Source organism: Neomonachus schauinslandi, chromosome 8, assembly GCF_002201575.2.
Source record: "Neomonachus schauinslandi chromosome 8, ASM220157v2, whole genome shotgun sequence".
Taxonomy (NCBI): Eukaryota; Metazoa; Chordata; class Mammalia; order Carnivora; family Phocidae; genus Neomonachus; species Neomonachus schauinslandi.
In genome coordinates, this window is record NC_058410.1 from 126,261,281 (window position 1) to 126,287,947 (window position 26,667).

General features: G+C 48.9%; 1 protein-coding gene across 1 annotated transcript in view; it reads left to right on the forward strand.

Moving 5' to 3' along the window:
- The window catches only part of RREB1 (ras responsive element binding protein 1), a 127,163-nt gene that overhangs the window by 32,932 nt on the left and 67,564 nt on the right, over window positions 1-26,667 (forward strand). The window contains exon 2 of the mRNA XM_044917727.1: window positions 26,321-26,440. The gene's annotated coding sequence lies outside the window, so the exon portion shown is untranslated. The remainder of the gene's footprint in view (window positions 1-26,320; window positions 26,441-26,667) is intronic.

A 26,667-nucleotide genomic window follows, 5' to 3' on the forward strand; every position in this document is an offset into this window, starting at 1 on the left:
TCTTTCTTTCTTTCTTTCTTTCTTTCTTTCTTTCTTTCTTTCTTTCTTTCTTTCTTTCTCTTTTTCGGAGAGAGGAGGAAGGGGGCTTTTTTTCCCCTTCTTCTCAGTGTTGGAGACATGTTTCTGATCCTCCTGTGTCTGGCACCCTCAACACTGAAGAAACTGTACTGTCACATGAGGAGAAATGGAATTCGCTTTGTACATCTGTTTAAGCACAAAAACCTGCCTTTTCTTAGTATCTTTAACACTGCACACGTTTTGTGTTTTATGGGTGCCGGCCTTCAGCAGTTTGTTTTTGGAGCATCTTGTAACACCGTGGGCGGGGGTGGGGGGTGTCTCTCCCCTGTACCGTGTTACTTGGCGGCCCGCGGAGAAGGCGCTGTGGAGCCCTCCTGTTTCCTGTCCGCATCCTCCCTGCGCTGTCCCCCTGTGTTCCACCTTCGGATCTCCAGGGCAGAGAGCACGCAGTTCTCCACAGACCTCAGGGCAGCCGTTTCCCACTTGGCAGGGCCAGGTCTGTGGCGCAGAGCAGAGAGGAGCCGGGAAGAAGAAGGAAATGCAGTTTGTTTTTTTCCCTTGAAATACCTAGGACACAGCCCTTCAGCTTGTTGGAAGTGAACAGTGGGAGGCATTTGTGGTTCAGATAAGAGACCTCTTCCTTTTCCTCTTCTTTTCTTTTCCTTCCTTCCCCCCCCCCCCCCCCCCCCAAAGGCTATTGCTTTTCTTCTCCGGCCACGTGTATAGATAACCCTGGAAAGAAGGGTGTTTTGCCATGCTGGGATATTTGGGTATTCTGCGTAAAGAGACAAGATGGGCACTTTCTTTGCCTTGTTTTCTGTCATTGGCTTCATCATAGTGAATTATATCTGACTGTGTGACAGTTAATTGTACCATCCTTCCCGTTTCTTAAGCTGATAAGCCCCTTTCTGTCTGTCTCCATCAAGCCTCTTTGTTTGAGAAGTTCCTAATGCAGTACAGGAACAAAGTGACAGTTTTCTTATTTACTGAAGTCTCTAAAGCACATTCATTATGCTCTTTATCCTATCTTTTTTTAGAACTTTATTTCTTTAGCTTCTACAATTGAATTGGACAAGTGACTGATAAAACTTCCTTAAAAATCTCAGTGAGTCCAGAAAAAAATTTAAAAAAAAATTTTTTTTTAAGGTTGTGTGTATTTACTTCAAATTATTAACAGTGCTTGGTAGATAATGTTCAGAGTAAGACACAGGTTCTGCCAGAGTACCAGTTGCCCATAGGGAAACAGCAATTGATTAGCTAGCTAGTATTCAGTCAACTTAAAAGTAATATATCACTTGTGTGGAGGTCACTTACTTGGCATTCTTAAAGTCCAGAATATTCAGCATGTGAGAGAGGGAGAACAAGGTTGGTGGGGGGGTGGGAATGGGTTATGCAAAATAAAACTTTCAAAGCCATGCAGGTGTAAGAAGTCTTGGTACTAACACTCCTCTCCTTGAATCATGATGATCATCTAGGTCTGCACCTTAGCATTATTTATTCCTAATGTAAATATGGCCCTGACCGCCTTGTCTCCTCTTTTCTCCCATTTTCAAGTCAAACAAATTAGAGGCCAAAGTTGGTGCTTGGGGATGGAGAAAAGCCATCAGAAGGAGACCCATCGACAGCCCCAAGAAAGGATGTCAGCAGATGAGCAGAAGAAGTCAAACAGTATGGGGGAACCTGGGCATCACGAACAGAGGAGAGTCCTCTGTGTTATTTCTTACAACTGCGTGCGCATCCACGATGATCTCAATGAAAATTTCAGTTAAGAAAAAAGCATGGCCGACGGAGGCCGTGTGGTACAGGGGCAGAACTGAAATAGGGGGGATGTTACGCTAGTTTCCGAAGGCACCTTGTGTAATGGTTGTTCACTGTAATGATCCTGAGTCATCGCCCAAAAAAGTTAGATTAATCATAACGTTGATTCACCATGCTCTGCTTAAGGAGATGGGGAAGCTTGAAAGATACTTCAGAGTGATTTACACCCAGGAGTTTTATATGGAAAATTAATTTCTGAATACTTCCCCCTACAGCTCCCCTCAGTGATGTGCAGCCCCTTTATGAGTTAACATGAAGTGTTAGAATAAACCTTCTAGTATATTCATGGATATACTAAAATAGTATTTATTTTGCCCAAATGTTGGCGGGGGCGGGAGGGGCGCGATGCATTAGCAGAATCAGGTGATGTCCGAATACCATTACTAGCTTGTTCATCTGTACTTTTTTTTTTTTTTTGCAATTCCATGTTTATTGCAGAGTTATTTACAATAGTAAGATAGAGTAACAACCTAAATGTCCGTCTCTGGAACAATGGATGAAGAAAATGTGGTGTATATATAAGATGGAACTATTCATCTGTATTCTTAATGTGAAGTGTTCTTTTGTATTTTTAGCTGAAATAATACAGAAAATGTCATGGATTTTTAAAAGCTGATGATAAGAAAAGAACCCTCTATCTGGTGTGTACCAGAGAAGTCCTAGGTACCCAGGGAGACTGGTAGTTTCTGTAAAAAAAGGAGTTCCAATCACTTTTTGTCTGTTTTTAGGCGTCTGCTTTCATTTTATTCATTATTCTTCCACAGTTCATGTCTGTGCTCAGAAATGATCATGTCAGCTGGAGCAGTGTCTGCATGGCTCTTTTGCCAGGAGGAATAATCCTAATTTGAAAAACTAAATTGCCAGCGTAATCTTTTAGGTTATTTGTTAATTTCCTTCCTCTCTCTAGTGCCATTTTGCAGATGGAGACTACTGTGTGGCACTCCATGGTGGTACACCAAAAATCTCTCTTGGTATTGTTAAGAATTTGGGGGACATTTTCATGGAAATCCCAGGATTGAAAAGCCCCCAGGGCAGCTAATACCCAGTAATGGCTCTCAAGCATTTTGATTTTTATCTGCATATGGCGTGTTGCTGGGGCCTAAGTTTTAATAATCATACTCCTAAGTGCAATTAAGTTAGCTTCTAATAGTAGTAGATTTAAGTCTTTTGTGCATTTAGATGTGTGTAGTGCAGTTAACATGAGTAAGGTTGGTATAACCTTTTCTGCTTCTGAATCAGATAGGCTTCGTGAGTTTTGTTTTGCTAAGAGAAATTATTCCCTTTGAAAATGTAATTAGTTTTGTAACGTGGTCTTCTGAGTATCCATGGAAACCATACCTCCTGATTGCCACGCTGAAGGTGGAAAGTATTCTCTTACGGATAGACGTTTGTGACTCTGTCAGGGAAGGGAAATAACATGTACGTGAACTTCATATAATAAGAATTAGCTCTCTGGATGTGAGATCGGCTCACAGCAGATGGAAAAGTAATAAAAACCATTACTTCCCCGGAAGCAAGGAGCAGGTCTTTGTGCTGACTTTTCGGGTGGAGACCAAGCAGGAGGGGTGTGGCACAGGGTAGAAGGGCTTGTGTCTTGTTCTGTGTGATTGAACCTGTGAAGCGAGGCGGAGCTCCCTGCACGGCTTAGTTGGGAGACGATGTGCTCACAGCATCCTCTGAGTGGGCGGGCCTCAAGGACAACTGTGGCGAGGTTGGGATGGCGGAGCTGGAGGCACCAGGGAGGGAAACCTCCAGGCCTAGATTGGAACAGCTGCTGGTTGCCTTGAAATGAGCCTCCATGAATCACAGGCTCCCAGAGCTCATCTGTGGGTCTGGAGGCTGAACGGGAAGAAGGAAGGGGGCAGCTCTCAGTTAATATTCTGACGCCCCCAGAGCACAGAAATTTGGGCAGTTACTAGCATCTCAGCCCATAACGTTCATTGCTTGTTTAAAAGCGTTTCCCCTTCACGTAATCCTAATCTTTTATTTCAAGTAAATGCTGGGCGGCGGCGGGGGGGTGCTGTGTCTGTTTTTAAAGCTGGCTGACTAAAATGGCTTTTGTTGGACATCGCAAGTTATTTATAAGGGGCGGGGGCATTGGTGAGACCCAAAGAGGAGAATTTGATCAATTGATTTCAGGTTGTTGGAGGATTGAAATGGAACTTGATTGCTGGTCTTATCCAGGATTTCAAGATTTCAAGGAAAAGTGGACAATGCCCGCTTTTATCCGAGGGATTTGAGCAGTCATATGATCAGCAGACCAGCCCCCGGGAGCAGCAAGCAGCAGTTTCCCTGCCGAGGAGTCTGTGGAGAGAGGGAACTTCGGGGTGCAGGGGCTGTGCTGGTTTGGGAGTCCTTTAGCCAACACTGGGTTGGGTCATGGCCTAGGTGCTCGTAAAAGTTGCACATCACAGGGATGCGCATTTGTAAAGCCCAAGATTTCTTGGGTTGCCAAGCTGGAGAGGCGGCAGCAGTGAGAGCAGAGGGGAACAGCTTTGCTGGTGAGCACCCTGCAGTTCCCTGTGTGGAGGGGGAGGTGGCTGCCAGGCTGGGGCGCAGGCTGGGGAGAACCATCTTGTTAAAAGCAAATAACACTCACATTGTCCTCACGCAGGGACAATGTGTAGAAGTCTGCCGCCACAGACCTCTAAGTAGATGGAAAGGGGCTTCTGGCTGTACGCAGCATAATGTTTATAAACACCGCAGGAACTGACTTGGAGCTTGATTCTCTCAGCTCGAGCCTGACTGTGGAAGAAAGAAACTGAGCAAGTTAGACTCCAAAAATCACATGAGATCGCTTTTATATGGCTTTCATTTTCTAAATGGGGATGTTCCTATTATGTTTCTCTCATAGATGCACACGCAGTAACTCTGATTTGAGGACACGGTAGGAACGTCATAAAATCAACTTGCTGAATTAATAGGGGTTTCCAGGGGTCTTCCAGGAGAGTACTAGCAAGATGTGATGCTGAGTTCCTTTAGCTCTGTGATTGTTAATAAATCCACCTATCCTCGAACTGCACGTTATTCCTGTTCTCTCTGATGTCCTAATGGAGTGTCCCCCAGTGTTGGCTCCTTAATGAAAAGTGAAGAAGTAACCGTTTTAGGGTCAATGTGAGACTTTCTCAGTTTCTCTAATGTCTTAAAGGTAATGTGCCATACTATTTTTTTTTTAAAGGGATGTTTAAGTTTTCAGGTTTTTATTTTTTAAAATGACTTTATCATATCTCCTGAAAGAAATGAAAAAAGAAAGAAAAATCCATTCACCAAAAAACCCAACAGTTTGCCGAATAGCTTTGAGTGTTGGGGCCTTTTTATTATTTTCAACTCTGATTTTAAAGCCGGGTTATAATATGTGACCAAATGTATTACATGAGTGTTTACCTCCTCCACCCCCCCCCCCCCCCCCCCCCCCCCGTTTTGGCCACATGGAAGTACCTAAAGAGATGGAATGTGCCACACCCCAAGAATGGGGCACTCTAGGGGCCTCGGAACTTGAGAAGAGCAGAAGAAGCAGGATCTGTTCGTCTCCAGCTTGGCCTCGCCTGTGCTAAGTGGGGAGCAGAGAGCCACTGAGCTCCTTCAGGATGAGTTTTAAAATGTGTGTGTGTGTGTACACCCAGAGGGGTGGTTCTCCTGCCCTCTGTAGAAAGAGCGAGGGAGAATTCTAGCCAGAAGTCCCCCCACGTTTGAGACCAGTTTTAGATCCCACCCAGCTGAGCTTGTCCTCACAGAGGACCCTCCAGGGAAGTGCTGGGTTTTTTTGCTCTTTGGACCAGGAAGGGCTTATGTGATTCTATTACCTATTTTTAAATTCTCTCTTCCCAATTTTTTTTTTTTTTTTTAAGTTTGTGTATTTCATAAATGTTCTAGCTCTCATTGTTGAGTTCTAGATTACGCTTTGTTTCAGCTGTGTGCATGTCTGGCATTTTTAGGAGATGAGAATTTTTATGATGTTTGATTCCACATTGTCCAAAAGGTTGGATATTGTGGGCAGCTCCTTAACCTGCCTGTTAAATTGCACATTTTTCCTGGGTTGACTAGAAATGGTTATTTTTTTTTTGTTTTAAGAGTCATTTTGTGGTTAAATGGTGATGCTTTTACCTTGAAGAGATCACCGTCTTTCATTTGGGCAAAATACATTATCAGTTCACACATGGTTTAATAAATAAAATTGAAACCCTTTCCTCTTGGCCTGCCTTTTAGAATCAGGGGATTCCAGGAGTGTGAGTGTGTGCATATTTGTTTCATGGGGCTCTTGATCCGAATCCTCCAGTATATTTACTGTCCACATTTTCAGTACTTGTTAGCATAGTTTGCTTTCTAAATTGTTGGCAACTGTTACATAATCATGTTGTGATGAAGAATTTTTAAATTTGGTGAGAAAGAGACCCCAAATGGGAGGTAAAAAAAAAACAAAACAAAACTGTTTTGGTGAATTGTAGTGAAGGACAATAAGGTAGAAATCCTAGCTAACTGACTTTATTATAAAAGACCTCACATCTGTGTTTGATAGGTGGTACTTAAGAAGACAGATGTGGACGTTCTTTTCATAACGATTTGTCTTAGGTTAGGCTCAGCTGTGCTGAAGCATGAAACAACCTTAAAATCTCAGTGGTTCAACCCGTGAGCCGTCATTTCTTGTTCATGTGAGATTGGCGCAGGTCTAGCAGCTCCCTAGCGTGGCTCCCTTCGGGGCAGTGGCCTGGGGATCCAGGCCGCGCTCATCTTCTAGCTGCCCTGCCGTCACACATGCTTCCTGGCAGCCCTGGGAAGGCAAGAGCTCGTGGGTCACACGGCAGTGTTAAAGAGCTTCAGCCTGGAAGGGATGCGCGGCATCTTGGCTCACAGCCCATTGGCCAGAACTTGTCATGGGCTCGGCTACATGCCCCGCAGAGGTGTAGGGGTGCTAGGCAACATGGAAGAGCACACGACCGTTCTCTGGGCGGGACACTTCTTTGCTACAGGCGTGTTTGCCATGCTCTTGTTTTATCTCCTTAAAGCTTACTGTGCACATATATAAACTAGGTAAGGCTTAGGCCCTGAAACGTGGAGTGGAAGAAGTTAACTGTGCCTCCGAGTGGTGGCTCTCCAAGTGTGATCCCCAGGCTAGCAGCATCAGCATCACCTGTGAACTCGTTCGAAATGCAGAATCCTGGGCCCCACCGCAGACCTCATGAATCAGAAATTCTAGAGAGGGTTCCCCAGACCTCTGTGACAGTAAGCTCTGTAGGTTCATGCTCAAGTTTGAGGACCATTGCCCTGCATGAATGGAATGTCTTTGGCACCTGTTGAACTGATAATTAGTGCATCAACCTTGGCATGCCGATGTGCCCTTGCTAGTTAGTGTATTTGTGCAGTGAACGTATGCTCAGGGGTGAGCGCCTATATGATAATAACAAGCACCTAGAGAGTTGGCAGGATATGCCCCAGACCCTGTTTAAGCACTTAGCAGATTTAACTCAGATGTTCTTCACAACAACCATCAGATGAGGAGACTGAGGCAGAGGGGGGAGGTTCCATGACCGTCTCAGGGCAGTGTCACAAGGTCAAGCCACATACCACGGCGGGCAAGCGGAAGAGGCGGGATTTGAACCCAGGAAATGTGGCTGGTGAGTCCACTCCTTAACCGCTGTGCAGTTCTGCTGGCTGATCTCCGGGTGGTAACCCACCAGGCCCTGCGGTGGCTCTTCTCTTTTTCTTGGAGACAGTGTGTCAGAATTAACAGGAAGTGTGGCGTGTCGGTGGTGGTTCCCATTACAAGTGTGAAGCCCCCCAGCGGCAGCTTCGGTCGTTGGTGGTTTGTGCGCATGGCAGGCTGCCGGCAGCATGGGCCAGTGCTGGAGATGCATGGCTGGGCAGCAGGTGCCCAGCCATTTAAAACTCGACAGTGACAGAACGGGGTTGTTGGGGCAAGAACAACAACTGGGAAGTGTCTTCTCAGAGTGAGGTGGCCCGGTCGCACCACGAGAACATTTTCTCCAGCTAACCCTTGCATAAGCTTCGGGCGTAGGAGAGATTCTCCTCGGGCCCTTTTCCATCATCATCTGCTCTCTGAGATGCTCCTCTGAGGCTTCACTCCACGGGGTGGTTCGAAGAGCTTTTTGTTACGTTTTCATGATCAGGACTTGGGTTTTAATAGAGGAAAGCGTGTTTTTCCTTCCCCAGAAAACCGATGAAAGGGTCCTCCTCCTTCCACCTGGGAGATTCAGGGAAGAGTTAGATGGATCGAATCTTTCACATTTTGAACTGATGGGAAAGGATTTTCCAGATGTCATTGAGAACTGCTTCCCAATCGGTCGCTGTTTTCTTGCATCCTTTCAAAGTTGTTAATGATTAACTGCATTTTCTCTTCCAGGTGGGTCTGTTGTTTGTCTTGTTGTGTACTTTGCTGGCCCCTGCACTTCCTTGCCTTTTTTGTCTCCTGTGCTCAGCAGGCTAGAACCGAGCCGGCTCCTTGGCAGCCCTGCCCAGGCCAGTACCAGCTTTGACTCTAGGTAGAGGATAAAGATAGCATCACCCCTTTCGGTTTTCGTGTTGGCTGGGAACAGCTGCTACGCTTTGTATAGCTCTGAACATAACATTTCATTCCAGAATTGCTGAAATTTTTAGTTTTCTGCAAGCCAGGGCTTAACCACGGGGTTTTTCACATTCAGACTGAAGCGTCTAGAATCTTCCTTTGAGAAACAGTCCTTGTCTAGGAGTTTGGTAATGTACAGAACAGAGATGGGGAAGCTGTTTTGCATATGTTGTTTTATTAAAGATCCTGTTCCTTGTTCCTTCCTTCCCTCTCCCTCACTTTAGATGGTTCGGTTTGCTTAGGTACTCTAACAGAGGTGTAGATAATTGAAGTAAATCTTGAGTCAGATCTAAACAAAAGAAGAAAGAACTGACCTAAAAAGAGCAACTGAACTCACCCTAATTGAATCACAGGGCCCTGCGCGCAGATTTGCCCAGACTAGCTTACCCTGGGAGAAGGACGGGGGGACCCCTGTGCTGGTGGAGGGCTCAACTTCTGTGGGTCCCTTGCGATTTCCCAGCTGCATTCTGCACTGAGGAGCATCTGGGTTAGAAGTTCAGCCTGGGGGGTGGCCGGTGGGGGGGGGGGGGGGAGAAAAACCATGAAAGCCATTTTGGGTTGGGCGTTTGGAAAATGTTCCCTCTCCCCTCGGAGACCTGGTGCCCTTGGTATTTGTAGGTAGAATCCCACTTGTTTACTGTTCAGGAGAGCAGCTGTGTGTGTGATTTGGGCATCTGTTGGGAGAAACTGGACAGGCTGGCCTCAAATGGCTGGGATAAAAGATGCCACCGTTTGGAAGAACACGGTTTCCCTTCCTTCTCTTTAGCCAGCTGTCCAGAGTGGGAAACAGGATGCCAGACTTACCCTGAGTGGGAGGCTGGGGTTCGTCCCCTGAGCCCATTCTTCCTCCAGAGCACCTCCAGATCACGATCACGTGGTTGTAAATACCTAAGCTGACTGAGAGCCGCCACCCCCCCCTCCCGTTCAGCGTCATTGTCCCTGGCTGTCCCCTGCGGCTGGGCTGGCTGCTGGGGAGGCCTTTATTTATCTCTGCCACTGCGCTCCCTCCCACCAGCTCCCTGGGGCCCTTTGCTCCTTAAACCATCAATTCCCCTTTTCTCTTCCTCCTCCTCACAGCATATGCCCCCTGCCTGTTTCCTTGAGATGACTAATCAGTAAAATATTTGAGTGCCTACTGTGTGCCCAAGATTAAGCTCTTCCAGCTGTGCGCGTCCTTGAGCACCCCCTCAAATGGCTCCTTTCTCTGCTCTTTCATCTTCCCAGGCTCTGAAGGGCCCTGCGCCTTCAGGGCTGCCGCTTCCACATTTATTTGGACACCACACCCTGCTCCTTCCTGGGGACCTCATTCCTGCCAGCCCTTTTTCCTGTCTCTGTGGCGGAACCCTGGACCCTCTCTGCTCTGACTCCGGGCTCACCCAGCGCGGGCCCCGCCTCTCTGTGGAGGGGCGGACCCTGTGTGCGCCCATACCCCTCCATTCTCACTTCCGTGCTCATCCAGTAGTACCCAGACCTGCCTTTCTGATTCCTGTCATTTCTTCACTTTCCAGCTGTCTAAAAAAGAACTTACTTAGCCTGACTGCCTTCACCCCCGAAACCTTCTTCCCAGTCACCATCCCAGGGCGGCAGGAAATCTAGCCCGTGGCACCCCCCCACACCTCCCGGCCCCCTCTGCTCCTCCATTGTATATCCAGCCTGCCTACCTCTGTGTTTCCTTTGTTCCCGGTTCTAGTCAGGCCTCCCTCCCCTGCAGTCCCATTCCGTGTTCCAACAGGTTCTCTGGAAACTGACATCATCTTCTCTGCCTACACCGAGCCCACAGCCCCGCTCCCCCAGCTCCCTGCACCTCACCCCCACTCACCCTCTGCCAGCAGGACCTGGCACTGGGGCTCCTGGGGGTCCCTTCTGCATCTGGGCTCCTTGCAGCCTCGCTTTCACTTCTCACACCCCTCCGCTCACGCTCGCCAGTGTTTCCCCTGGACTTAAAGTTAGTATGGCCTAGACAACACTTAATTCTCTTACCTTCTCATCGCTGCTGCTTTCTCTCAGCCAGGCGGCTTCTAGAACACCCCTCCACACACCCCAAGTCTAGTGGGAGAACCATAGTTACCAGTTGAGGTGTAACCAACAAATGCATTTTTATCACGCAGTATTTGAGGGCCTCGGGTGGAATATTGTTCCCTCCAAATCACTTGAAGGGTGATGGCAGCTCCCATTGGTTAATTTTTTCAGACAAGTTTGTTTCGTTTCGTTTTAACCTCTGACAGCTTGAAGGTCAGGGGAAAAAAAAAATTGGTTAGTTTTCACCTTCAAAGGCTACACCACGAAACAAGGGCCAAGCCAGCCCCCCTTCGCCCCATACCTTTTCGTCAGTTGCTTTTCCCACTCCCCTGGTTGTGACTCCTGAATTTTATAGTTGAGGTAATCCTCCTGTTTATAGCCACTTTATTTTATTTATGCATTGCAATTCAAGTAAGGACTATTTGTTGCATAGAGGGACTCAGTTTTAATTTTTGGCTTCTATTTAAAAGGCTCACTAATGCCATTACCTTTTGTTAATTGCAGCACAAACATCCTCCCCGAGACCACCCTCTATTCTGGGACCCCTTTGAGAGTCCCAGGAATTGCTAGTGTTTGGGCCACATTTACACCTCTCCGTGGACCTTACAGAAAACCTCCTCTGTGCCTTTGATGGCCTTGAGGGGGTGGTAACAGGCACTCAGAAAGTTTTAACATAATAGTCCGCATCAGGGAACTAACTTGGATCCAGGAGCTATTCCTGGAGTCACTACGGGGACAGAACAAAACCACGTAAATGCGGTGACGGAAATGGGGATCCCTGTGATCTCTCCCCCACCCCCCTTCTGTAGGATGAATTCTGTTCTAAAATTGTAGATGTTTGTAGTAGGCATTGGGAGATCGTTTGGGGGATTGATTTCACTCACTTTTATTAAGTCACTGCCATGTATTACATGACTGATCTCATCTTCACAAGAAAAAAGAACATTTGAAAATCGGATCAAATTTATGGACTCTTCCCTAAAAACGAATACCACAGATTTTATATACAGTTTCAAGGGTATGAATCTTTTTTAAATTTTTTATTTAAATTCCATTTCGTTAACATATACTGTACTATTAGTTTCAGAGGATTCAGTGATTCATCAGTCTTATAACGCCCAGTGCTCATTCCATCACGTGTCCTTCAAGGGTATGAATCTTGTACTTGTCTGTAGAATGGGGCTTATCAACCTGAGCATCTCACCCCTTAATCGGCCTGTGCTTACTTAGAACTGAACAGAGGCCTACTGTGTGCCAGGCACTGGGCTATGACTAAAGATCTAAATTGAGGCAGGGGAACAGTTTAATATCTTAAGAAGGAATGCTGTCTGCTTATTTTTTTGCATATTAAAAAATTTTAATTAGAAAAATCAAGTTTGTAATGATACTAAATTACACCTTTCTTTTAAAAAATCACCATATTCCCATGACCCATATCTCATTTCTGGTTGCATCTTCCAGACTTTGTCCACAAATACATGATCATAACATAGAATGCTCAAAGGTACTAACTTGCTTTTTAAACTTGATCTAATTTAGTAAACATTTTCCCATGTTTGTACACATTGACCTTCATGTTGGAGGTGGGACCAGGTCTGAGCAGGTTTGGGGTGGATGGGGCATGGTGGTGATGACTCACCGAGAAGTCCGTCTGGCTTAGGAGATGTCCCTCTGTTGTTGGTTTCATGGGTGATTTCCCTTTATGCATTGAAACTCAGATAAATACCGGGAAGAATGAAAACTCAAAGCAAAGTGTATTACTTCTGGGATCAGCTCACTCCCTTCTCATGCCTGCAGGTAAAACCATACCAGATCATCTTTATTCCTGCTCTAGGGCTTAAAAAACCCAGGAAGCAAACAAATGAAGGACAATAATCTAGTAACCCAAGATTACTGAAAAAAAAAAAAAAATACCATAAACCTACGCTGTCCGGTACAACAGCTGGTAGCCACATGTGGCTATTTAAATTTAAATTAAATTTAAGTAAAATTTAAAAACGGAGTTCCTTAGTTAACATTAACTCCGTTCAAGCACTCAGTGGCCACGTGTGGTTAGCGGTTACCATATTGGGCTGTGCAGACAGAGGCCATTTTCATTGTTGGAGAACTTTCATCTGGACTTCACTGTTCTAGATCCTGTCAGTTCCATAGAACGTTTGCCCCAGTATCTAACACGTGAGTTTTATACACTAGGCTCTTTGAAAGAGAGAGGAGGATGGATTTTGTTATTCTCTTGTTTTACATGTGGTACAGTTTTGTGTAGACTTGTAACCTGGGAGTTAAGGCTCCTTATGCCCTTCCCCCAACGTCAGCAGCTCATGTCAGTGTTCATTAGCAGAGTCAATTTGACAGTGAATACTTCTATTTACATGGCTCCATATGTTATGTATTCCATTCAAGCATGAATGTTTCATCTTCCTGTGCCTGGCAGCCCCCTGCCCGCCTTTCCCACCTCCTCCAGAACCTTCTTTCTTCCCCATCTACTCCTTTCCTGGCTTTGGACATGTGAGGTTTTCTCTGGAGCCGAACTTTTCTCTTCATCCTGCTACTGGAGAACCAGTCCCTTCCTGCCATACTCTCTTTATGCTCTCCTTGTACTGGGGATTTTTTTCTCCATCTCCGTTAACTGCCTTGCCACCCAGTCTGGTGCCAGTGTAGGAAGCCTGGCATCTCCCTCGTCCTCATCCTCCATCCACAGCTGGGTCCGGCCCTTGGTGATGTCTTCCTGGATCCCACGCTCCTCCTGTCTGTTCCTGGTATAGCAGTGGCCTCCTGACTGGGTTACACACCTCAAATTATCCGTTTCTTAAGCTACTGTCAAGAGCTTTTAAAAATATGGATATGATTATTTCATCTCAGGATTTTTTTAAAGAGGGGGTGGACCTTCGGTGGGTTCTCACAGCCACAGGATGAAGCCCATCCCCCGTAGATGGAGCTTTGAAACCAGCACAGTTTGCCACCGCATCTTTGCCCTCCCCCCCGTTCCACTTTCACTCCTGTCAAATGATGCACTTGTACATATAGTGTGATGGCTCCCAAGGGTTTTGTTTTCAGGGGCCAGGAACTCAAGGCAAAACTTCTGCGGGTACACACAGGGGATGGTCTTTTTTTTTTTTTCCCCTTTTGCCAAAAAGAAATCACCATTAATAACCAGTCTCAGCCATCTCCTATCCTTATTGTCTCATTTTAAAAGGAGGCACCTGAACCTCAGAAAAGAACGCATTCAGCATTGTGAGTATCTCAGCAAATCGAATGCTTTTCCTTGTTTTGCTCGAGAAGGGTGAAAATGTAGGCTTGTAGCGGCGAGTGCTTTCATGACACCAGGGACCATCCCGACCTCCTGGGTCTCCATGCATTTCCTTCCCTTTCCTACTGGGATGCCCTGTCTTCTGAAAGCCAGATCTTTAAGCTCATGTTTGCTTTTGCCCTACTGCCCTCACACTTGATGACTTACGCCTCGGGAACCTCGCAGCCCTAAAGTGCTTGGCTCATGATTCGCTTTCCCTTGGATTGGAATTTATCTCCTTGTGCCCTGTCTCCTCGATCTCTAGGCCGGGGGCTCTGTCGTACGGCTCCTGGTGGTTCTCACATCTGGGAGCTTTGTAGACTTAAGATCTGAGAATGGCCACCATCCTATTTCAGGTTTTCCAGACTGATACCAAATCTCACTCCACATCGAGGGCACGAAGAGAGTATAGAACATCTTCAACAATGAATTTTAACCCTTTGCAGAGAACCCACATTTTCTGCGCACTCTCCTGGACTTTGGCTTGAGGTCACGGAAAGCAGCAAGGGGTGGGCCTGGAAGTCAGACCCCAGGAGACTAAGGAGACTCATTTTTTAAAGTGAAACCTGTCTGGTGGCTAAAGCCATAGAAATGATAAAGTACGGAGAAGCTGTGAAAGTTCTGGGCCTGGCAACTTTGGTGGATTAATGCGTCCCTTGGTTTTCTCTTTCTCCAAGCTAAAAAAATTTAAAGGAGCATTTGCCTAATGCGAATAATCACATTTGACTATAAATTTGGGTTGTACAGAATACATGACTCTCACCAGTAGCACAGTACTTTCGAGATCTTTATGTCAGATAGAACTGGAATTACTTTGCAGATCTGTCTTCCAAACTCCAGTCCTATTGAATGAATCTTGGCTGATAGGGTAAAAAAAAAAAAAAAAAAATCGTAATTAGTAGCTTCTTGTGGGTGAAACCTTAAAAGGATTATTCTTGCCTTGTCCAGAGCATAACGTTAGGGGTTAACTACAAGGAATAAAGAGATGGTAGAGGTTTTTTCCCCCACATCTCTGTCTTGCAAACAGCATTTTTCCTATAGTCAGGTAGCAGATGGTTGTATAATCTCTTAGGCCTTTCTCCCCTCCCCGCCTTAGGAAAACTCTGTTTCCAGATTGGGAACATGCCAGGATGTCACTGGCTTCTAAAAGAGTTTATGGAAAAGTGTCAGTTACAATTCCAGATCTGTTAGGCAACCAGGGCCACGCTCCGGAGTTCTGTTTTGACTTCTGCATTGTAGTTGTGGGTCCGGCAGAGCATGAAATTGGGTTTGTGTGAACATGTGCATGCCTGGGTGTAGGGGACTGCGTTTTCTTTCCAGAATCGTAATGAAGCATCTGAAAAGGTCTCTGAGAAAGTTTCCTCGGGCATATTCCGTGAGCAGGGTAGATGCCCTTGTTTCGCAAGTTTTCGCTTCTGTCTGTACAGGTTGTTCTGACTTCATGGCTGGGAGGAAATGGAAGATGTCGCAGAGCGCCTGCTGTTTGGCCCGTGGGGCCGAGCCAGGGAGCTGGCACCTGTTCTCTGACCGGCCAACGACAGGGCCGAGCCCCATGGCAGCAGGAGGGGGGCCGCACAGAGTGCAACCTCCTGCATTTTGCATGGGGCCCGCGTGGCTGAGCTGGTTTATTAAGAGCACGCTCTTGTTTATTATCCGGGCCTCATCAAGGGAGAGATCCTAAAGATACTGGCTCCGCCTTGGAGTGATGGCACAGAAATTTGTGTTGCAAATGTAACATATAGCCTGGCTTCCGTCACTCATTGGCCCCTGGTCTCCCCAGGCCTTGCTTACTGTCATCACTCCACAGCCTCCCTCCCTCCCCCTGCCCTCTCCCAACCCCCTTTCCTGGGAGATTGTGAGGGGCTAAGGGGTACTTAGGCAAGGAAGTTTTTCTTCTTTTTAGTTGACTTTGTAAAGACTTTTCCTATACTCCAGGAACTCTGGTGGACTGTTTGAAACATCTGATCTTATCATTCTCTGAAACCATTAACCTCACCCAGGCTGGTGTGATGCCAAGAAAATGGAACCCCCGGCCTCGAATGGCAGGGAGTCAGGGTCCTCTGTGCTCTCTGATGGGTGAACTCCTTCTGGTTGTCCCATCCTATAAGTGGCATGCGGCCCCACCACTGCCTGGATCCTCTGCGAAATGGGAGTTTGCTGCCATGGCCAACCTTGGACGTTCGCAGGAATGCTCATGGTGTTCCGCAGCACGTGGAAGTGCTTTTGAGCCAGGACCTACGCCTCCCAGCAGAACTGAGTCTCATACACAGAGTTAGGCCTAGAAGGACATTAGAGGTCATGGCCTGTCCTCATGCTACAGACGAGGGGTGCTGTGTATCCCAGGCTTATGCAGGGAAGTACGTGACGTGCCACTCTGTGTCCCAGTGGCAATAATAACAACAGTGTAAACTCAAGAGTTTAACTTGAGCTACCGTAAGTAACACCTAGGGTTTCTGGACTTTTGACAAAGGTGGCTCTTACATTTGCTGCGGACAAGAAGCAAATACATACGTGAGCCTGGAAAGTGAGTTCCCTTTCTTGGAAGCGGTAAGCCTCCCACACCGAGGCACGGGGAGTCCTGGTACATTGGACTCGGAGGCTTTCAAGGTTGGAGCTGAAATGGCTGCTGGGTAGGTGTTGCTCAGGCATTGTTCCAAGGTTCTGGAGGCCAGTAATATTTTAAACAAGTCAAACAGCCCCTCGGAGGGCGCTGCAGGAAATCCAGCCCTTGGCTTCATGTTGTTGCGTGGTCAGCGGGAGATAAAAGGGCGGACTGTTGGAGGCGAGGCCCCTCCTATCACTGGATGGCGAACTGTTAAGGGAAGATAAAAGGAAAGAGTAGGGATGTTCTTTTTGAACAACACGAGGATGCCTTTATCACAGGCATTCAAGTAAAATGAAACGGGTGAGCGGAGGGATCCTCAGCTTTATGACTGCAAGTGGGCTGAAGAGCTCTATTCGAGAAACAGGATGGGGGTTTCACAGCACGCAAACAATTTTGTGCCAAAATATGGGTAGAGGCCAGTCTTTTTTCAGCTGAAATCCCCACTTGACTGGGGATGCTATATACTGCTTAAGTTAATTGGGCATGCACTGGGGTCTCTAAACTTTGTGCTCCAGAAATTTTCCCTGTGGGGGCTGTCTCACCCATGGGGACCCGAGGGACGCGTCAGGCCCTTCTGGGACTGAGCAGATGTGCAGAATGTCCCTGCACGCCGCGTGCCGGGGTCTGCCAGCGAGGCCCCATGGCCCAGGACTGTGTCTGATTTCTTGCCGCTGGATCTCCTTTTAGGCTCACTGCAGGTGCTGGCTGAGTGCTCATTCAACTGGTGCTGATCTCCCCCTTTGAGATCGTCCTTCCTGCTCTTTGGGAGCGAAGTTTAGGGGCTTGCAGCAGGTTCCTAGGGGTCAGGGTGGGGCTTGTCGTGCGAGCCCACACTGAAGAGCCTGGGCATGCTCAGTGCCCCCGTGTGTGCAGTGTGCTTGGGGCACTTGATGCTTGTTTCGGACCCCGCTGGGCTGTGGGGCTCAGCCCTTTGTGCTGGGGCCACAGCAGCACAATTAGACACCCCAGGGAGTACAGTTGTCGGGAACTAATCACCCTCCTGGCGGCCCAGGGCAGGAACACCAAGGGGGCCTGTGGGGCTCCGACTTCCTCCAGGACCCCCGCTCATCTCCCCGTACGGAAGCCGGCCTCCTGAGGTGCCTCTGCTGGGCCGCTCCTTAGGGCTGGGGCTGGGGTTCCGGCGCCACGTGGCACCTGCCTTCCCAGCGCCCCATCCTGCCCCCGAGTAGCTTCTTGGTTTGGGCTCAGCGTACTTAAAGAAAAACCACATGCTTGCTAATGTTTTTGACTGGTTGGCTGGCGATAAACACTTACCAACCGCTTATATTTGTTTTTCTTCATAGACAGACGGGTGAATACTTTTTTAGAGGCAAAAGCGAGGGGAAAAAGGTCATCCGTTAGAGGGCATAGAGGGCAGGCCATGGAGCGCCCGGTAGCTTGGGCACAGTACAGTCATTCTCAGCTGACGGTTGGTGATGTCTGATCACCCACTGTGAAATGTTGACCACAGCCGACCACTTTTCCAGTGGGCGAGGAAAGACATGATCTCCTTCCACTGCCTTCTCTGAAGCGTTTCGGAACAACGCTTTCGTCTCCCACAAAGCAATTCTGGCTTTATAAGGGCTGTCCGCCTGAAACGTCCCGAATTCTGGGAGTTTGAAGCCCAGATCGGAGGTTGCCCATCTGCCCTGGGGGCTGCTTAGCGTGCATCCAGCCCCTCCTCCGGGGGAGGGAAAGTGGAGAATCCTGTTTCTGCAGCCCCTTTACCCAACCGTGTCTGAAAGGGCAGCCCCGCAACCTCAGGGCCTGTGAAAGAGTTGCAGGATATTGCCTAAAACTCTCTGCAAACGGCTACTGAACTTTACTCCAGCCTCCTCCTCCTCCATGCTGTAAATGTGATTACAGGCACCCAGACCCACTTGAGAGGAGTGTCTGGGGCCCGTGGCTGGGTGTCAGCTGCGCTGCACTCAGTTTGCACAGCTGGGAGGGAAGAGGAGCAGAAGAACTGGGGAAGAGTGCGCCAGGGCCCGGTGGGAGCCCGCCGTGCCAGCTTCCTTGATTAAGCAAATGCAGAGCTGCCCAGGATTTGTTTCGGCAGCGAACTGAATGAAGCTGGAGGGGTTTTATTTCCTGCTCTCCCTACTACGTTGCGAGTCCAGGAGCGCTGCTCTCTCTGCCCTTTATTGTTACTGAGATTGCATTCGTGATAAGCTAAATTATCTTTCCGCCTTAAACTTGGGGGCTGGAATGGAAATTTTTAAAGATCCTCAAACTGACCCCGGCTGTGACAGTGTTGGCGGTAGGGCTAGCCCATGGATGAATCTAGGAGTTGGGGGGAGTTGGCGCAGGGGTTAGGGAAACTGGGACGTCGGGAGCTAAACGGCGTAACACCCATAGATAGCTGGTGTCGGCGGGCGCTGTACCCCCTGTAAAGTCTCCTAGTACCTATTCCTTCGATTGATTTCTGTACCATGAGAGCAGTATGGCTAGCTTCCTTTTCTGGATGTGAGCTGAGGTTCAGGGACTTAAAGTTGCTCCACCTCTTCCATGTACAGAAATTTGAAAGTCAAAAGGATGATCTGATAGGGTCTCTCACCCACTGCAAAACTGCAGGTGTGGTTATTCAGTCTCTGCTTGCATACTTCCAGGGACAGCAGGCTCATTACGTTATTGGGGCCTCGTTCTATCTGTGGGCGGCGCTAGTTGTTCAGAGCTCTGTATAAAGGATTATGGGGTCCCAGACCTGCTTCTTTGTGCAAATGTCGCTCGAGCTGTGGTGGACACATGAGAAGAGTGTACGCGTGTTTCCCCCCCACCCTCCCGCCACGTGCAAGGCCTTCAAGGTGTCTCCCGTTATTTCTCTTGCATGGGCTGAACATGTCCGGTTCCTTCAGCCATTTCTTGTTTTCCCCCTGACTTGGTTTCCCAGTGCTCGTGGCCCTTCTCTGAATGGTTTTTCCATGATCATCATTGTGGTGCAGAGGAAGGTGTAAGAGTTTTGGAGTTGACAACCCTGGGCTAGAATCCCAGCCCTGCTCCTTAGGAGCTGCTTAATAGCTAGCAGATAACCTCATCATTGCCTTACAAGGTTTGGGGAAGGATTAAATATATGTAAAGTACCCCACACATTTTCCAGCCCAGAGTCTATGTCACAAAGGGTTAATGCCCCCTAGTTAATAGGGAAGGAGGTACTCTGAAAGACATGTAATCGGATATACCCTAGGCCTCTGACATACCCTTATATAAATCCTGTTTTCTCTTATAGCAATAGTCTTCTTCTCTGTTTTTAAATTCCTCAGTCAAGGTGGGATGTGGAGGCCTCTCCCCGCCCTTTCCTGATAAGCCAGCTGGGCCACGATCTTAAGGTGGGGTAGGGTGGGGGCTTCTCCATTCAATCTCTTGCAGGGAGACATCTTCTGGCTTAGGCTAGAAGAGCCTCTCGTGCCCCTGGGGGTAGGTGACACTACCCAGGGGTTCCTCTGAGCCTCTGCCCAGCTTGAGTGCTCCCTTAGTTAGACCCCCCCTGGCTGCCCACCTCGTTCTCACCCGCTTCCTCAGGCAGAGTAGGGAACCAGGCACGTTTCTGCTACGTTGGGCAAGAAGATTATGAAATACCAGATCCCGGTGGCCAGTTTAGGAAAAGCCCAGCTCACCTGGAGAGAGAGGGACAGGGCCGCGCCCCGCGGGCCCCCGGGCCCCCGGGCCCCCCTCCCGGAAGGCCAGGGCACTGGGGAGCAAATGGCTGCCGTGTGGCAGCTGTCACTTGGCTTCGAGAGTCTGGTGGTAGTTGGATCCTGTCAGTAGGACGCGCTTCCCTCCCGGGAGAAGAGTGGCAAGGCGTGGAGCCCACTTCTCCACAGTCTTAATGACTGACCCAGAAGCTTCGAAGCCGGACTTTGCCCCACTTCCTCCCTCTGAAGAAGCCAAGAGCCCTGTGGAGAAATACAGGAAGAAGAGTAGCATCCCACGGAAGGTTTCATAAACTAGCATGTTCCAGAAAATCGGTCCATCTTTCCAGTGGTTCGTATTTCAAATAGTAAATTTAACCTGACTTCGGCGGTTAAGTTTGGTAAGCAAGAACCCTGCCTTTTTAGCCGGTGCTCGCCTCCCTGCTGAAAGCGTGTGTCCTCTTACCATCAAAATGTCCAAGTGATTTGTATTTTTACGAGAGAAACTGCTTCCAGCATGGAACCTACCACTCCACTGAGCCGCTCCTCTCTGTCCATGCCCCCGCCCCCCCCCCCCATACTTTACTGAATACTGAAATGTTCCTTTACCTGAGGACGGTGAACCTTCCTTGGTCCGCAGCCTGTGGTATTCCTGGTATCCACGGGGGGCACCTGAAACCTGTCAGTGAGGGGCAGCCGCCCTCAGCTGGAGGAGTGATCTCGGCTCCCTTTGTCCCTCTCCATCCGAGGGTCCCATTAAGAGACACATCGCAGGAGACCGTGAGCTTGTTCTGAGGACAGTAGGACTTCTTTAGGGTTGCCTTCCCTCAGGGCTATCCTCCCTGACCATTCTTCTCACCTGCCCCCTTTGGGGGGCGCACATACTGCCCATGAGCAGCAGAGAAATTTGCGGGGCCCGTGGGGGTGTCCAGGACCACCAGAAGTCCTGGCTGCAGGGCTCGACTGTGGAGAACATCCCACAGCACCCTTCCCGGGAGTGACAGCTTGGCGAATGCCATTTGCTGGAGAGATGGCTTCGAGGGTCCAGAGTTTCCCTGAGGCCAGGCTGAGTGGTTTAGCTTCCGGAGCACTGTAGGCTGGCCCTGCCTTGTCTGAAGTTCACATCTGACATGTCCCCATTCCTGAGCAGCTAAAATAGGCCCTGCATAGATTAACCCCCACCACGCACCCGTACATTCCTTCCTTCCTGTCTTTTCACTCACTCATTCATTCATTCATTCATTCATTCATTCATTCATTCATTCATTCATAGTGGTGAATACAGCTAAAATTAGAACTGAGATCAGAGTTTCTAGCACCTTGATTTTTGCTCTGGGGCTGTGATAAAACAGTGGCTCCTTCCAAATTCTCGCAGAAGGAAAGTTTCTCAGGGAGATCCTTGGTTTTGTGTCAGCCTTCTTCCAGAATTCTCTGTAGAGATGAATGCTGGTTCTCAAGGCTGCATCAGAATCCCCTGAGAGCTAACATACAGACTGACATAGTCGTTCTGGAGTGGGGCCCGAGCATCTGTATTTCTTTTTTCCTTTTGGTCTTACTGCAATGTCCTTGATATGAGTACTGTGTAAGTTTAAGGTGTACAGCATAATGACCTTACATATATTGAGAATCTGCATTTCTAGCAAAGGTCTGTGATGCCACCACATGGGGACTACACTTTGGGGTGGCCTGTGTGGGAGGGTCAGTAAGAGTTAACTTCTCACTGACTGGGTATTTCCTTCGCATGGTGTTTACTTCGTTTTTGCTCTATGCAGTTCTGCCTGCTCCCTCCCAACCCTCTGTGTTCCCCATCTCCTGCCCTCCCCCACTACTTCCCCCCCCCACAGACACCTTGTTGGAGCCCCAGGACCTGAAAGTGTAGGCTTCCTGTCAGAGCTTCTCTCACTCCAGGCCTGCATTTCCATTTGCATGGAAGCAGAAGTGACCTAGAGGACATAGATGGCCTCTGAGCTCACATCGGTGGATCAGTTGGATCCAGCCACTCGGGCAGAACCGGGCTGTTCCGGATTTCAGGCAGAGCCTGGTGGCTTCCTTCCAGTTTCCTTCTCCTTGTAGAATTCAAGAGTGTAGAATCTGGAGGCCCCCACCCCCCATCCCTTTGCACAGCAAAGGGCAGTGAGTGCTTGCAAACTCCTGCCCTGTGCAGTGAACTTTTTAGTCTGAGGTGGGAGTTCAGCCGTGCATCCTGCCAGAGAGGGGAAGGTGGAGGTGAAGGTGTAAGGAGAGAGCTCCTTTCCCTGCCTAGAAAAAGGCAGAAACGCAAGGCCAGGTGCCGAGCAGTCTGGAAGGGCAGAAGTGACTCCGAATATGATTGTGACAAGTCAGAGAAATGTGATTGAGGGAGTGCATCTGTTCTCCCAAGCCCTGTGCCAGGGTGGCAGATTTTGTCTAGAAGAAACTGAGCAGCATTTAGAAGCTGGATTCACTTTTCTCTACCACCGTGATCTTGGGGGCAGGTTGCTTAATCCCCTGCACCTTAGTTTCCTCATCTGCACAGTGGGACCAGTGCTCCTCGGGTGTGGCTAGGAGGATTCAGTGAGATACTGCACTTAACGTGTGCCAAGTGACAGTCAAAATTCAGTAGCCGCCATCGACATCATTAGTTGTGTTAGTCCTAATATTGCAGAGTCAGAGTTTTGTAACCGAGAGCTTCAGGAATTCTCAGTGGGAACGGCGGAACGGCGGAGGCTTTGTGTGCAGAGTGGCCCCTGAGGGATCTCACTACTTCCTGTCGTCTTGAGGGGGTGAAAGGGGGTGGGGGGGATGTTTTGGAGGCAGACCTCGGAAGGCAGCCCAATGGGAGGGCCCACATACCTGGTCTTAGCCGTCCCTCCTCATGCTGCGGGGAGGTTGCAGAACTGACCAGAGCAGCTTACGGTGCCCAGGTTGGCCCAGCCTGCTCGAGTGTTCCATGGGACACTCCAAGGCCTCGTTCGACCAAAGCCCATGCCAGTGAGGGGGTAATGGTGACTTGCCTGGGTTGCTGGCCCGTGCAAGGCATAGACTGAGCCCATCGCCAGGAAACACATCAGCTTCCTGGAGCTCAGAACACCATCACAGCTGTCAGCCTTCACAGCACACACGAGGCCATCCTGGTTAGAGGAAACGGGTTTGCCCCGAGCTTTGCAGGCCAGGGAGAACGGGCATCGCCGTGGTGCGACATCTCGTCTGGTTCCTTTTGTCCCCAGTCTAGCTAAGACTGAGGGAAGAGTGTTTTCCTTTCTGACTTAGCCCATTCTAAGAGAGACGTCCTTGCTGCTTGTAAAGCTCCCTAGGAGCTAGAGCACTTTAGTCGCTGAACTCCTCTTAACTCAGACTCTTTGAGCCTGTCCTGGGTTGGCCCGAACAGGCCAGCTAGACTGTTCACTAGGCGGTTCCAATCAGCGGGTCAACCATCCCAAGTATTTGTGGACGTCTGTTAGGCTCAGCAGCGTGGCTCTCCTGGGCCCCGTGTTGTAAATTTCCCTATTATAGCATCCGCGGGCCTCTACTGTCATTCTAGGCATCTAACTTACCCCCATCTGTCCTGCAGGCCTTTAGGACAGATTTTAGATTTCACTGAAGAATCCTTTGGGCTTTCAGAAGCTGAGAAGCTTTGTTTCTAGACCATCTTCCTTTTTATCTTTCATCTCCCCTTTGCTATCTCGTTGGACCTGGAGACAGGCTCCTTAATCTTTTCTTTCTGGCTTTACATAGCATTGTCCCTTATCTCCTCAGGGGCCAGGGGCTGGAGGCCGGCCTTCCCTGCCCCCTCATCCTCACAGATGGACCTCTGCCCTCTCCAGTCATCCTGCTTCCATTGGATCTGGGCAGAGCCTGTGTGGGAATGCAAACTCCGAAGTTCAGCATCCTCCCAGGGGGAGTCCTAAGACCCACCCCTCCAAATTCCCAGGCTGTGCTTCTCACATTGCCCTGCAGGAGTCACCTTCCAGGACACAGCCTCTCCTGATCTGGTCTTTTTTTCCCCCTTTTTCCTTCTTCTTCTCTCTGCCCCCCCCCACCCCCCTGAGGCAATGGTGATAGGGGTGAGGGGTATCTTGAATTTTCTGCCAAGGACTACGCTGTACTTTTCCACTTGCTGAGTTCTAGGAATCCCTCAGACATGGTAGAACCCCAAACAGACAGGGTAGTGACTCTTGTTACTCAGCTTTAATTGCAAGGCATCCTCAATATTCAAATCCTTTCCATCCAAGATCAGAAGATGGAAGTTTCAGGGTCAAGTGTGTTGGGTTGGCGCTCTCCCACTCTGGTTACCGGTGTGTACTGAGGAGATTGATTACTTGGTGGACTTTTTAAATGAGGGGAGGGAACAAGTTCAAATGTTAATGAGAGTCTTAGTTATTATATTCTGGAAAATTTAAATTCCAGAGACTCGTCTCTCTGATGTGTGTTTTTAATAATTATATATAGAACTATAATTCACCCTACTTATTTGGAGATTGTGGTAGTTTCTAGAAAACAATGGAGCTGTCCCTCTCCAGACTTTCTGCCTATTACAATTTGCTGTGAGGGGCACCTGGGTGGCTCACTCGGTTAAGCGTCTGACTTTGGCTCAGCCAGTCATGATTTCAGGGTCCTGGGATCTGGCCCCTTGTTGGGCTCCCTGCTCAGCAGGGAGTCTGCTTCTCCCTCTCCTTCCGCCCCTCCCCCCACTCATGTTCTTTCTTTCTTGCTCTCCCTCTCTCAAATAAATAAAATCTTTTAAAAAATTGTTTAAAATTTGCTGTGAATTAAGAAATGAATAATAACAGAGGGAAATCTGGCTTGTTTTTTGTGGGTTTTTTTTTTTTTTTTCTTCCTTCCACAGTGTTTCACTTCACCCTAGGCATCTTTAAGTTTGGGCGGGGATGATCTGAAAGGATGTTTTGTGCATTTCTAAAACCTCATGGGACTTTTAATAAGCTTGACTTGATTCATAGTTTAAAGGAAGGTGGGTTATATGTCAAATAAAAACAGGATTCTTATCCTGCTTACCCCCAGGATGAGTTTCTGGGGTCCCTGAAGTCTTGATGCTGAAGGGAAATGTTGGGGGTAGGTAGCGTATGTGCATTTTCCTGTGGAACGGTCTATAATTTTTTTTTTTTTTTATCAGACCCTTAAGGAGGTTCTTGCCCGTACCAAACCGTTGAGAATTACTGGGGTAGTAACAAGGATTCCTCAAGGCTTACAAGGTCTCGGTCCCATCCGGGGGCTATCCCTATGAGTCACTCCTTGTTTCTTGGCTCAAAATCCAAAGAACCTTGCAAAAGGAGAAGGGGCAGAAGAGAAAAGATGGAGAATTGAGACAATGAGGTGTAGAGTGTTCACATGTCAGAAATCTCCGTTGGTGGCACTCTCTCCCCCCAACCGACCAGTCCAGCAGGGGGCTTGCCTGCCCGAGGTGCTCCAGAACCCGGCGCCGACAAAGCTGAGTAACATTCAAGATGATAACTGGGCGTGTGACCTGATTGAGCAGCTTTCCTCCAGACGCTCCGAAAGGGGATAAAAATGAGAAAATGGGCCAAGCCAAGTGTTTCTCGAGACAGGCTTTGTCTGTGTGGCGGTTTGATTTACGTCCTCCGGTCTCCCACTTGGGCACTCCTCAGTTCAGGGGGATGGCGTTTTCAGAAACAGAGAATGTGACTGAACACTGCAGCTCTGGGAAAGGCTGGGGAAGGCTGCATTCCAGGGCGGCCAGCTTTCTCCCAGGGCAGGCATTGGAGGCCCCTGGCCCCCCCAGAGCAGACTTGCTCCAACTCTTGGTGGGGGGGCATGTGTCACTTGAGAAGTTTTCTGTATCCTCCCTACGGTAAAGGAGAAGATGCGCGCTTGGTCCTCTGAACGGTCGTGGGCACTTCCCCTGTCACTCGGGAGAAGGTCTACTCAACTGTCCTTCACATTAAGGGACTGTTTGGTTCCATGTTGTTCACTCTCTCCAACTGTCTCCTTTCCCCTCCATTGCTGATAGCACTTAGTGCTGTCTTCTTCTTGGCTGCCCTTGAAACCGGAAGTGCATCAGCAGCGGCTGGTAACATGCCCTGAGATGCCCAGAGCTCCGCCTGGGGCCAGCGGTCCGAGCTGCTCTCATGCGGTGTGGTGCCCAGTGCACCCCACACGTGGGGCTTGCTTCGGGGGGTTCCTGTCTGTCCGAGGCACACTGGACTCCGGTGGCCCTGGCTCACATGCTGATGAGTGGCTCCGGGAGGAATCTGCCTGGGAGCTGGAAGCTTGCTTATGCACGCGGGCGGGGATGGGAAACGTTCCGTTGTCCTTGTGACTCCCGGTGTTAAGTGGAGAAAAAGATACAGAGGACGGGATCATTTCTGGTCTTGACTCTCCCTTCACGTCACCTTTTCTCATTTGCGCAGGTTGCTTCAACTCTGTGCTCCAGAGGTGGTAGCTTTGACGTGTGACCCTGCCCACGTCTGGGCTCCAGCCGCGCCAGCCCCTCAGTAAGGAGGGCCAGCTTGATAAGACGACGAAAACAGGTCAGTTAAACTTGATTGACTTTCCTGGAGTCACAATAACTTGGAGTGTTGAGTCTTCCTTTCCCTTCCCCTCCCTTCCCCACATTCCCTATGAAGTCGCCCTTTTTCTTCCCCCTGATCCTCCTGAGGCTTTGATGCAAAACCACAGTGAAATTGTAGCCCTGAATTGCTAGCCCTTCCTGATCCAGTGGGTCTGAAGTGTGGGATGAGGAATCGCAAAGAGGGTC